Source organism: Bombina bombina, chromosome 3 (genome assembly GCF_027579735.1).
Source record: "Bombina bombina isolate aBomBom1 chromosome 3, aBomBom1.pri, whole genome shotgun sequence".
Lineage (NCBI taxonomy): Eukaryota > Metazoa > Chordata > Amphibia > Anura > Bombinatoridae > Bombina > Bombina bombina.
In genome coordinates this window covers 1,257,981,125-1,257,993,208 of record NC_069501.1, presented here as the reverse complement: position 1 = coordinate 1,257,993,208, position 12,084 = coordinate 1,257,981,125, and the positions used below count along the sequence as shown (strand labels likewise).

The 12,084-nt window shown below is 39.0% G+C and overlaps 1 protein-coding gene across 2 annotated transcripts in view; it reads right to left on the bottom strand.

The window, feature by feature from the left end:
• LOC128654717 (ecto-ADP-ribosyltransferase 3-like) overlaps positions 1-12,084 on the bottom strand; it is a 112,640-nt gene that overhangs the window by 91,304 nt on the left and 9,252 nt on the right. The gene's annotated exons all lie outside the window — the stretch shown is intronic.

Genomic DNA, 12,084 nt, shown 5'->3' with positions numbered 1-12,084 from the left:
AACTACCTAGTTAAAATAAAGACAAATTTACCTGTAAAATAAAACCTAACCTAAGTTACACTAACACCTAACACTACACTATAATTAAATAAATTAACTAAATTAAATACAATTACCTACATTAAATTAGCTAAAGTACAAAAAACAAACACTAAATTACAGAAAATAATAAACAAATTACTGAAATTTAAACTAATTAAACCTAATCTAATAGCCCTATTAAAATTAAAAAGCCCCCCCCCAAAATAAAGAAAAACCCTAGCCTAAACTAAACTACCAATAGCCCTTAAAGGGACTTTTGCGGGGCATTGCCCCAAAGTAATCAGCTCTTTTACCTGTAAAAACCAACCCCCCAAATAAAATACTAGCTTAAAAAATCTAAGCTCCCATTTGCCCTGAAAAGGGCATTTGGATGGGCATTGCCCTTAAAAGGGCAGTTAGCTCTTTTGCAAGCCCAAACCCCTAATCTAAAAAATAAAAACACCCAATACACCCTTAAAAAAACCTAACACTAACCCCCTGAAGATCGACTTACCGGGAGACTTCTTCATCCAAGCCGGGCGAAGTGGTCCTCCAGATGGGTAGAAGCCTTCATCCAAGCCGGGCAGAAGTGGTCCTCCAGACTGGCAGAAGTCTTCATCCAAATGGCATCTTCTATCTTCATTCATCCGGCGCCGTGCTTCATCTTCAAGACATCCGACGCGGAGCATCCTCTTCTTCCGACGACTAAAACAGAATGAAGGTACCTTTAAGTGACGTCATCCAAGATGGCGTCCCTTAGATTCCGATTGGCTGATAGAATTCTATCAGCCAATCGGAATTAAGGTAGAAAAAATCCTATTAGCTGATGCAATCAGCCAATAGGATTGAAGTTCGATGCAATCAGCCAATAGGATTGAGCTTGCATTCTATTGGCTGATTGGAACAGCCAATAGAATGTGAGCTCAATCCTATTGGCTGATTGGATCAGCCAATAGGATTTTTTCTACCTTACTTCCGATTGGCTGATAGAATTCTAGAATTCTAGAATTTTGCTGACAAGAAAATCACAAATGATTCCCTTAGACCTATTACGACTTATCTCATGGATTCACAGGTCCAGGGAGGGTGTTTTTTTTATGAACCCCATACTCTGATGGAAGATCTCTTTGAGGAGTATATCCATACCAATTTGAAACTTAAATCTTCCTTCCCACCACCTAGATCTAATACCAACCATATTACATTTTTTCCAATTTGGTGATGGAAGATCTGGAGAAGCTATCCAAAAAAATGACAAAATTACGATATAAAAACAACTTGAGTTTAGGAGAATGGAAGGCCCTAATGAGTCTTAGGAAGACATCAAACTTGGTCACTAGGCAAGCAGATAAGGGTGGGGGAATAGTGTTACAAGATTTACAAGATTATATCAGTGAAGTCAATCGAATACTCAATGATAAGGAATATTACAAAATACTTTTCGGGGATCCAACTTTGAAATATCCAAAAAATTTGTATGACCTCCTTGTTCTAGGATTAGAGAGGGAATTTTAAGCAAAAATTAGATGGAGTTCTGTTTTCCCAAATACCCCAATACGGCCTTTTATTACCACCTCCCCAAGATCCATAAAGATCCACTCAGGCCGCAAGGTCGACCAATCATAGCTGGTATAGGGAGTCTTACTGACTCCCTATCTGCATATATAGATACCTTTCTTCAGAAATTCGTCATATCCCTTCCCTCCTACATTAAGGAATCTACTGACTTATTACGTAAATTACAAAAGTTTACCCTTGATGATGAATGTTGGTGGGTGACCTGTGATGTTGGGGCGCTCTACTCCAACATTAAGCACAAATTAGGGATTGGAGCTGTTTGCTCTTATTTAGAACAGGATATATACATGCCTGAAACACAAGTTGTTTTTATTATTGAACTTATTACTTTTATTTTACAGCATAATTATTTTTTATATCAGAGTAGATATTATTTGCAGATTAAAGGGACGGCCATGGGCACCAGGTTCACACCCAGCTTTGCTAGTTTGTTCATGGGGCAATTTGAACACACTTATATCTACCAATCCCCTTTTGTTGTGAACCCGGTGTTCTATGGCCATTATATAGATGACCTCTTGTTCATCTTTAAAGGTCCACATACACTTATTTTGGATTTTATTAATCATCTTAATAATAACACTTTCGGGATATCATTCACTTCCAATATTCAAAAGGATAGGATTAAATTTCTGGATCTGATCTTTTTGGATCTGATCTTGGGGAAGGATAGCGAAGGAGCAGTCATATCAAAAACTTTTTTTTAAAAAGTAGACTGCAACAGCTTTCTCCATTATGAGAGTAACCATTATCAGAGTGGGAAAAATAATGTGCCATATGGCCAATTTAGAAGGATTAGGAGGAATTATTCTACTTTAGTGGACTATGATGAGCAGGCGAGAATTATTGGGGATAGATTCCTAGAAAAGGGTTACCCAGTGAAACTTGTTAATAAAGAACTTGAAAGGGTTCTAAACAAAGATAGGGACCCATACTTTTCAAGAAAAAATAAAAAACAGACTAGTTTTAAAGATTCAAACCCTCCACTCTTTATAACTAGATATAATTCTAACTTCCGGGAGATTAATAAAATTTTAATGAAACACTGGCCTATCTTGACTAATGATCCTACACTCAAGAACATTATTGGCCCCAAACCAAAGGTGGTCTATAGAAGAGCACCTACTCTCAAGACGACTTTGGCTCCCAGTAAAGTGGTGAGGGACAAACTTTTAGATAGAAATTCTTCACATACTAAAAGGCCAGCGTCCATATCTTTAAGGCACAAGATTTCCAAATGCTGTAGAAGATGTTGCGTTATGTGCAGCTCTATAGTACATAGGGTATCCACTTTTACTTCCCATACCACTGGGGAGATTTTTTGATATAAAAAGTTTTATGACCTGTGAATCCACTTTCGTTATATACCTATTGAGTTGCAATTGTGGGATCCAATATATTGGCCGTACTTCTCGTAAGGTGAAAAAAAGATGGGGGGAGCATGCATCTAACATTAAAACCAAGTCTAAGGCACACAGTGTCTCCAGACACTGTTTATTACATCATGGGGGCCAAAAGAATCCTATGAGTATCTTGCCCATCGAGTCTATTCCTAGAACAAATAACAACGCCTTCTTAACTTTAAGGAGAAGAGAATACTTTTGGATTACCAAACTTAAAACACTTCAACCAGATGGGCTTAATGAGAATCTGGAAATGGCTGCATTTTCGTGAATTGGTCTTATACCCCTTCACCCCATATATGTGTATATTTGTGTATATATACACACTCCCCACAATCCACACATGAATATGTGCGTGTATGTATACACCTTCATATTATGAGCATATGTACACAAGTGCATTCGTCTTGGATATACGTTCATATTCACATGTGTTATATATTTTTTCTCCACTAATATAAATATTACGAATAGTTTATAGCCCAGCATTTGTTATGAGATCTACTATTTTTTTATATTATATATACTAAACTATCAAAATTCTTAAATCACAAAAAGATCTCTATTAACTACAGAAATCTTAGGTTGTTCTTCTTATACCTAATAATAGCAAGTAGTTGAAAGGATGATGCTCATCCAAGGAATTCTTATTGAGTCCCCATCTCTATTATATATCATATATATTATAACGTTAGATTTGATATTAGTTTAGGGATTAATATATATCCAGAGAGACACTATAATATCACTATATCCATTTTTATATACACTTACACGTTATTCACTGCACACACATTATTATTATCATCCATTATCTTTATATACGCTTAAGGCTTTAGTCTGTATTTGATTTATGTTATGATCAGTGAGGTGAAGCACATTTCACATTTCCAAGGGACAATACACATTATATTTTGTCATTTTATTACATTATGACACTATACACATTAAGCTAGGAAATTTGCCTTTTGTCACCACTATTAGTCCCTCCATACACATTAGGTCAACAAGTTTTTTCACTATTTAATCATCTATCTCACTTTACACTTGTGCTTATTTCAGTTCAGCTAGCACACAGTAGTCAGTTCAGCTAGCACACAGTACACATCTTTAGATCAATAATTGGGATTTTAGTGTTCGTTTGACTCAAGGGCCTCTAGTTATCAAGCTGTCTACTTACCTGCATTTGGCGGCCCAATACGCTCTCCTAAGCTCGCCTTACATCGCCGCCGTGGACCTGAATATGTTCGCCAAAGTTATCAAGAAAGCTGTCAAGAAGCCACGCACCAAGTACGGAGCAATGAGCAGTGGACTGTTGTTTACTAACAGTCATCAATCTCGCTGCTCATCGGCTTCTTCGCAGCTTTCTTGCTAGCCTGTCACTAAGCACCCACACTATACTATACAGTTTTTCCTCCTAAACCGCCGCTCCCGGAGCCCCCCGCACCTAAATAAACGTATTACCCCCTAAACCGCCACTCCCGGACCCCGCCGCAACTATAATAAATATATTAACCCCTAAACCGCCGCTCCCGGATCGCGCCGCCACTATAATAAATATTTGAACCCCTAAACCGCCGCTCCCAGACCCCGCCGCCACCTACATTATACCTATTAACCCCTAATCTGCCGCCCCCTATACCGCCGCCACCCACATAAAGTTATTAACCCCTATCCTGCAGATCCCGGACTCCGCCGCAAATAAATTAATTGTTTAACCCCTAAACAGCCACACCCGGAGCCCTCCGCCACCTACATTACATTTATTAACCCCTATCCTGCCCCCCCCTACACCGCCGCCACCTACAGTACATTGATTAACCCCTAATCTACCCCCCTACACCACCGCCACTATATTAAATTAATTAACCCCAAAACCTAAGTCTAACCCTAACCCTAACACCCCCCCTAACTTAAATATTATTTAAATTAATCTAAATAAATATTCCTATCATTAAATAAATTAATCCTATTTAAAAATAAATACTTACCTATAAAATGAACCCTAAGATAGCTACAATATAATTAATAATTACATTGTAGCTATTTTAGGGTTTATTTTTATTTTACAGGCAACTTTGTATTTATTTTAACTAGGTACAATAGCTATTAAATAGTTAACATAATTACAAAATTACCTGTAAAATAAATCCTAACCTAAGTTACAAATACACCTAACACTACACTATCAATAAATTAATTAAATAAATAAACTACAATGATCTAAAATAAAATACAATTAAATAAACTAAGCTATATTACAAAAAAAAACACTAAATTACAAAAAATAAAAAAAATATTACAAGAATTTTAATCTAATTACACCTAATCTAAGCCCCCTAATAAAATAAAAAAGCCCCCAAAATAATAAAATTCCCTACCCTAAACTAAATTACAAAATTAATCAGCTCTTTTACCAGCCCTTAAAAGGGCTTTTTGCGGGGCATTGCCCCAAAGTAATCAGCTCTTTTACCTGTAAAAAAAAAAGCAATACAATACCCCCCCAACATTACAACCCACCACCCACACACCCCTACTCTAAAACCCACCCGATCCCCCCTTAAATAAACCTAACACTACCCCATTGAAGATCACCCTACCTTGAGCCATCTTCACCCAACCGGGTCGAGCTCTTCATCCGATGCGGGCACAAGTGGTCCTCCAGCCAGGCAGAAGTCTTCATCCTATCCGGGCAGATGAGGACATCCGGACCGGCAGACATTTTCATCCAAGCGGCATCTTCTATCTTCATCCTTCCGGCGATGAGCGACTCCATCTTGAAGACCTCCGGCGTGGAACATCCATCTCTGCCGACTACCCAACAAATGACTTGTCCTTTAAATGACGTCATCCAAGATGGCGTCCCTCGAATTCCAATTGGCTGATAGGATTCTATCAGCCAATCTGAATTAAGGTAGGAAAAATCTGATTGGCTGATGTAATCCTAACAGCCAATCGGAATTCGAGGGACGCCATCTTGGATGACGTCATTTAAAGGACCAGTCATTCGTCGGGTAGTCGTCGGCAGAGATGGATGTTCTGTGCCGGAGGTCTTCAAGATGGAGCCGCTCAACGCCAGAAGGATGAAGGCAGAGATGGATGTTCTGTGCCGGAGGTCTTCAAGATGGAGCCGCTCAACGCCAGAAGGATGAAGATAGAAGATGCCTCTTGGATGAAGATGTCTGCCGGTCTGGATGTCCTCTTCTGCCCGGATAGGATGAAGACTTCTGCCCGGCTGGAGGACCACTTGTGCCCGCATCGGATGAAGAGTTCGGCCCGGTTGGGTGAAGAAGACGCCTCAAGGTATGGTGATCTTCAATGGGGTAGTGTTAGGTTTATTTAAAGAGGCATCAAGTGGGTTTTAGAATAGGGGTGTGTGGGTGGTGGGTTGTAATGTTGGGGGGGTATTGTATTGCTTTTTTTTTACAGGTAAAAGAGCTGATTACTTTGGGGCAATGCCCCGCAAAAATACCCTTTTAGGGGCTGGTAAAAGAGCTGATTACTTTTGTAATTTAGTTTAGGGTAGGGAATTTTATTATTTTGGGGGGCTTTTTTATTTTATTAGGGGGCTTAGATTAGGTGTAATTAGATTAAAATTCTTGTAATATTTTTTTATTTTTTGGAATTTAGTGTTTGTTTGTTTTTGTAATATAGTTTAGTTTTTTTAATTGTATTTTATTTTAGATCATTGTAGTTTATTTATTTAATTAATTTATTGATAGTGTATTGTTAGGTGTATTTGTAACTTAGGTTAGGATTAGTGATGTTGCGAATAGTTCGCCGGCGAATAGTTCCCAGCGAACATAGCATGTTCGCGTTCGCCGCGGACGGCGAACATATGCGATGTTCGATCCGCCCCCTATTCGTCATCATTGAGTACATTTTGACCCTGTACCTCACAGTCAGAAGACACATTACAGCCAATCAGCAGCAGACCCTCCCTCCCAGACCCTCCCACCTCCTGGACAGCATCCATTTTAGATTCATTTGGTAGCTGCATTCTTAGTGAGAGGAGGGACAGTGTAGCTGCTGCTGATTTAATAGGGAAATCGATAGCTAGGCTAGTGTATTCAGTGTCCACTACAGTCCTAGAGGCTAGAACATTAGTCTGCTTTTTTTTTTTCCTGTGTAATCTAATTGCAGTTGCCTACCTGCCAGCGTGTGTGTCAGGCTCACAGCGTATACTGTGCCCACTTGCCCAGTGCCACCACTCATATCTGGTGTAACAGTAGTGTACATTTAAAAAAAAACACTTTTTTGACTGTGAAATAATAGCAGACAGCTGCCAGTACCCAAGATGGCCACCAATAAGGCAGATGGGGAGGGTTAGAGAGCGGTTTTGGGGGGGATCAGGGAGGTTGGGGGATTAGGGGGGATGCTACACCACAGCATATGTAAATATGCTAAAAAAACATTTTTAAAACCTTTTATTTTAGTACTGGCAGACTTTCTGCCAGTACGTAAGATGGCGGGGACAATTGTGGGGTGGGGGAGGGAAGAGAGCTCTTTGGGAGGGATCAGGGGGTCTGATGTGTCAGGTGGGAGGCTGATCTCTACACTAAAGCTAAAATTAACCCTGCAAGCTCCCTACAAGCTACCTAATTAACCCCTTCACTGCTGGGCATAATTCACGTGTTGTGCGCAGTGGCATTTAGCGGCCTTCTAATTACCAAAAAGCAACACCAAAGCCATATATGTCTGCTATTTCTGAACAAAAGGGATCCCAGAGAAGCATTTACAACCATTTGTGCCATAATTGCACAAGCTGTTTGTAAATAATTTCAGTGAGAAACCTAAAGTTTGTAAAAAAGTTGACTATTTTTTTTAATTTGATTGCATTTGGCGGTGAAATGGTGGCATGAAATATACCAAAATGGGCCTAGATCAATACTTTGGGTTGTCTACTACACTACACTTAAGCTAAAATTAACTCTACAAGCTGCCTACATGCTCCCTAATTAACCCCTTCACTGCTGGGCATAAAACATGTGTGGTGCGCAGTGGCATTTAGCAGCCTTCTAATTACCAAAAAGCAACGCCAAAGCCATATGTCTGCTATTTCTGAACAAAGGGGATCCCAGAGAATCATTTACAACCATTTATGCCATAATTGCATAAGTTGTCTGTAAATAATTTCTGTGAGAAACCTAAAGTTTGTGAAAAAGTGAACAATTTTTTTTTATTTGATAGCATTTGGCGGTGAAATGGTGGCATGAAATATACCAAAAGGGGCCTAGATCAATACTTTGGGTTGTCTACTACACTACACTTAAGCTAAAATTAACTCTACAAGCTGCCTACATGCTCCCTAATTAACCCCTTCCCTGCTGGGCATAAAACATGTGTGGTGTGCAGTGTCATTTAGCAGCCTTCTAATTACCAAAAAGCAATGCCAAAGCCATATAAGTCTGCTATAATGGCATGTCTGGCACACAGTGTTGGGGCAAGGGTCCATCTGACCACTGATACCTGGTCTGCAAAGCATGGTCAGGGCAGGTATATCACCTACACTGCGCACTGTGAAGCGGGCATAACCCTTACACTACCTGATCGATACAACATCATACCTGATGTTTTAAAGCACGTTATTCCAAACAATTTAAGTTTTTTTTAAATTTGATCACATTTGGCGGTGAAATAGTGGCATTAAATATGCCAAAATGGGCCTAGATCAATACTTTGGGTTGTCTACTACACTACACTTAAGCTAAAATTAACTCTACAAGCTGCCTACATGCTCCCTAATTAACCCCTTCACTGCTGGGCATAAAACATGTGTGGTGTGCAGTGGCATTTAGCAGCCTTCTAATTACCAAAAAGCAACGCCAAAGCCATATAAGTCTGCTATTTCTGAACAAAGGGGATCCCAGAGAAGCATTTACAACCATTTATGCCATAATTGCATAAGTTGTTTGTAAATCATTTCTGTGAGAAACCTAAAGTTTGTGAAAAAGTGAACATTTTTTTTTTTATTTGATCGCATTTGGCGGTGAAATGGTGGCATGAAATATACCAAAATGGGCCTAGATCAATACTTTGGGTTGTCTACTACACTACACTTAAGCTACAATTAACTCTACAAGCTGCCTACATGATCCCTAATTAACCCCTTCACTGCTGGGCATAAAACACGTGTGGTGCGCAGTGTCTAATTACCAAAAAGCAATGCCAAAGCCATATGTCTGCTATAATGGCATGTCTGGCACACAGTGTTGGCGCAAGGGTCTATCTGACCACTGATACCTGGTCTGCAAAGCATGGTCAGGGCAGGTATATCACCTACACTGCGCACTGTGAAGCGGGCATAACCCTTACACTACCTGATCGATACAACATCATACCTGATGTTTTAAAGCATGTAATTCCAAACAATTTAGGAATGTTAGGTGATTTATGCCCTTTATGGATTAAAACCAGACTCTGCATCAACTATGTAATTTTCCATGGGAGTTTTGCCATGGATCCCCCTCCGGCATGCCACAGTCCAGGTGTTAGTCCCCTTGAAACAACTTTTCCATCACTATTGTGGCCAGAAAGAGTCCCTGTGGGTTTTAAAATTCGCCTGCCTATTGAAGTCTATGGCGGTTCGCCCGGTTCGCCCGTTCGCAAACTTTTGCGGAAGTTCGCGTTGCCGTTAGCGAACCCAAATTTTTAGGTTCGCGACATCACTAGTTAGGATTTATTTTAATTTTGTAATTATTTTATCTAGGTAGTTATTAAATAGTTAATAACTATTTAATAACTATTGTACCTATAGTTAAAATTAATACAAAGTTGCCTGTAAAATAAAAATAAACCCTAAGATAGCTACAATGTAACTATTAGTTATATTGTAGCTAGATTAGGGTTTATTTTACAGGTAAGTATTTATTTTTAAATAGGATTAATTTATTTAATTATAGGAATATTTATTTAGGTTAATTTAAATAATATTTAAGTTAGGGTTAGGGTTAGACTTAGGTTTTGGGGTTAATTCATTTAATATACAGGGAGTGCAGAATTATTAGGCAAGTTGTATTTTTGAGGATTAATTTTATTATTGAACAACAACCATGTTCTCAATGAACCCAAAAAACTCATTAATATCAAAGCTGAATAGTTTTGGAAGTAGTTTTTAGTTTGTTTTTAGTTATAGCTATTTTAGGGGGATATCTGTGTGTGCAGGTGACTATTACTGTGCATAATTATTAGGCAACTTAACAAAAAACAAATATATACCCATTTCAATTATTTATTTTTACCAGTGAAACCAATATAACATCTCAACATTCACAAATATACATTTCTGACATTCAAAAACAAAACAAAAACAAATCAGTGACCAATATAGCCACCTTTCTTTGCAAGGACACTCAAAAGCCTGCCATCCATGGATTCTGTCAGTGTTTTGATCTGTTCACCATCAACATTGCGTGCAGCAGCAACCACAGCCTCCCAGACACTGTTCAGATAGGTGTACTGTTTTCCCTCCTTGTAAATCTCACATTTGATGATGGACCACAGGTTCTCAATGGGGTTCAGATCAGGTGAACAAGGAGGCCATGTCATTAGATTTTCTACAGCTTGATAACTAGAGGCCAATAGGTATTAGAACAAATAATACACATTTTTATCATGATTTGATGATGTTTTGGGGCTGGGGGTTTTTTTGTGTGTTTTTTTGTGTATTGTTTGTATTAGCATAATTTATTGTTTGCATATATTTGCTGCTATTTTGCAGTTATGTTTGTATGCTGGCACAGATAACATATCAATTGTGATTTTGGATTTGTATACTTTTTTATTGTGTAAGTTTTCTATTGTATATATATATATATATATATATATATATATATATATATATATATATATATATATATATATATACAGTATATACATATGCATTATTATCATTATTGTTGATGCAGGGTTGACATGATGGCTTTTGTTTTTAACAATAGTTTGCTGTTTACATAGATAGGAGTTTACTTTAGTCACCATGGCAACCCTTGCAATGGCACCTCATTCCCAGCTGTTGATAGTCACTAATTAACGTATCATTGATTAAGACAGCTTTGTTAAATAGCAAGTGTATCAGTAATTTTCACAGTGAATAGAGGAAACAGCCCCTGTGAGGCTGAGAAACATGTTGCTTTGTTTTTAAATAAAGATATATGTTTTTTATGATACACTTGCTGCTGTTTGTAATATTTTCACGCTGGTTTTTGGAGGGGGGAGTTTGGCGAGGATTCTGTTTGCAAGAGAGTGGTCCACTGGGCGACTGAGAAGTCCCAGCTTGCTGTTACTGCACCTGGAGGTGCAGTACTTTTCGTAAGTGTGACTTTATATTATCTTTACACCTGATTGGACTGTACTAGGCTAAGGTAGCTCTTCTTTGTGACTCCCTACAGACACTGTTGCCGTATTGCTGATCAAGCCCGCGTCTATGTGCCCTGTGTACCTTCCTAAGTGAGCTGGACCACTACAAAGTTCCAGTCTGCCCCACTCGCACTATTGGGGGCGCTGTGTTTGTGAGTACCCTTTCTCATATATTTTATCATCCTTCTGCCTGATGGTACTAGGCCATGTTGGCGCCTCTGTCTTTCTTTTTTTTCTTCAGAAACTAAGGGACACCATCTTGGATGACGTCACTTAAAGGTACCTTCATTCTGTTTTAGTCATCGGAAAAAGAGGATGCTCTGCGTCGGATGTCTTGAAGATGGAGCCGCTCCGCGCCGGATGGATGAAGATAGAAGATGCCATCTGGATGAAGACTTCTGCCCGTCTGGAGGACCACTTCTGCCCATCTGGAGGACCACTTCGCCTGGCTTGGATGCAGACGTCTCCCGGTAAGTCGATCTTCAGGGGGTTAGTGTTAGGTTTTTTTAAGGGTGTATTGGGTGGGTTTATTTTTTAGATTAGGGGTTTGGGCTTGCAAAAGAGCTAACTGCCCTTTTAAGGGCAATGCCCATCCAAATTCCCTTTTCAGGGCAATGGGGAGCTTAGTTTTTTTTAGCTAGCATTTTATTTGGGGGGTTGGTTGTGTGGGTGGTGGGTTTTACTGTTGGGGGGTTGTTTGTATTTTTTTTTACAGGTAAAAGAG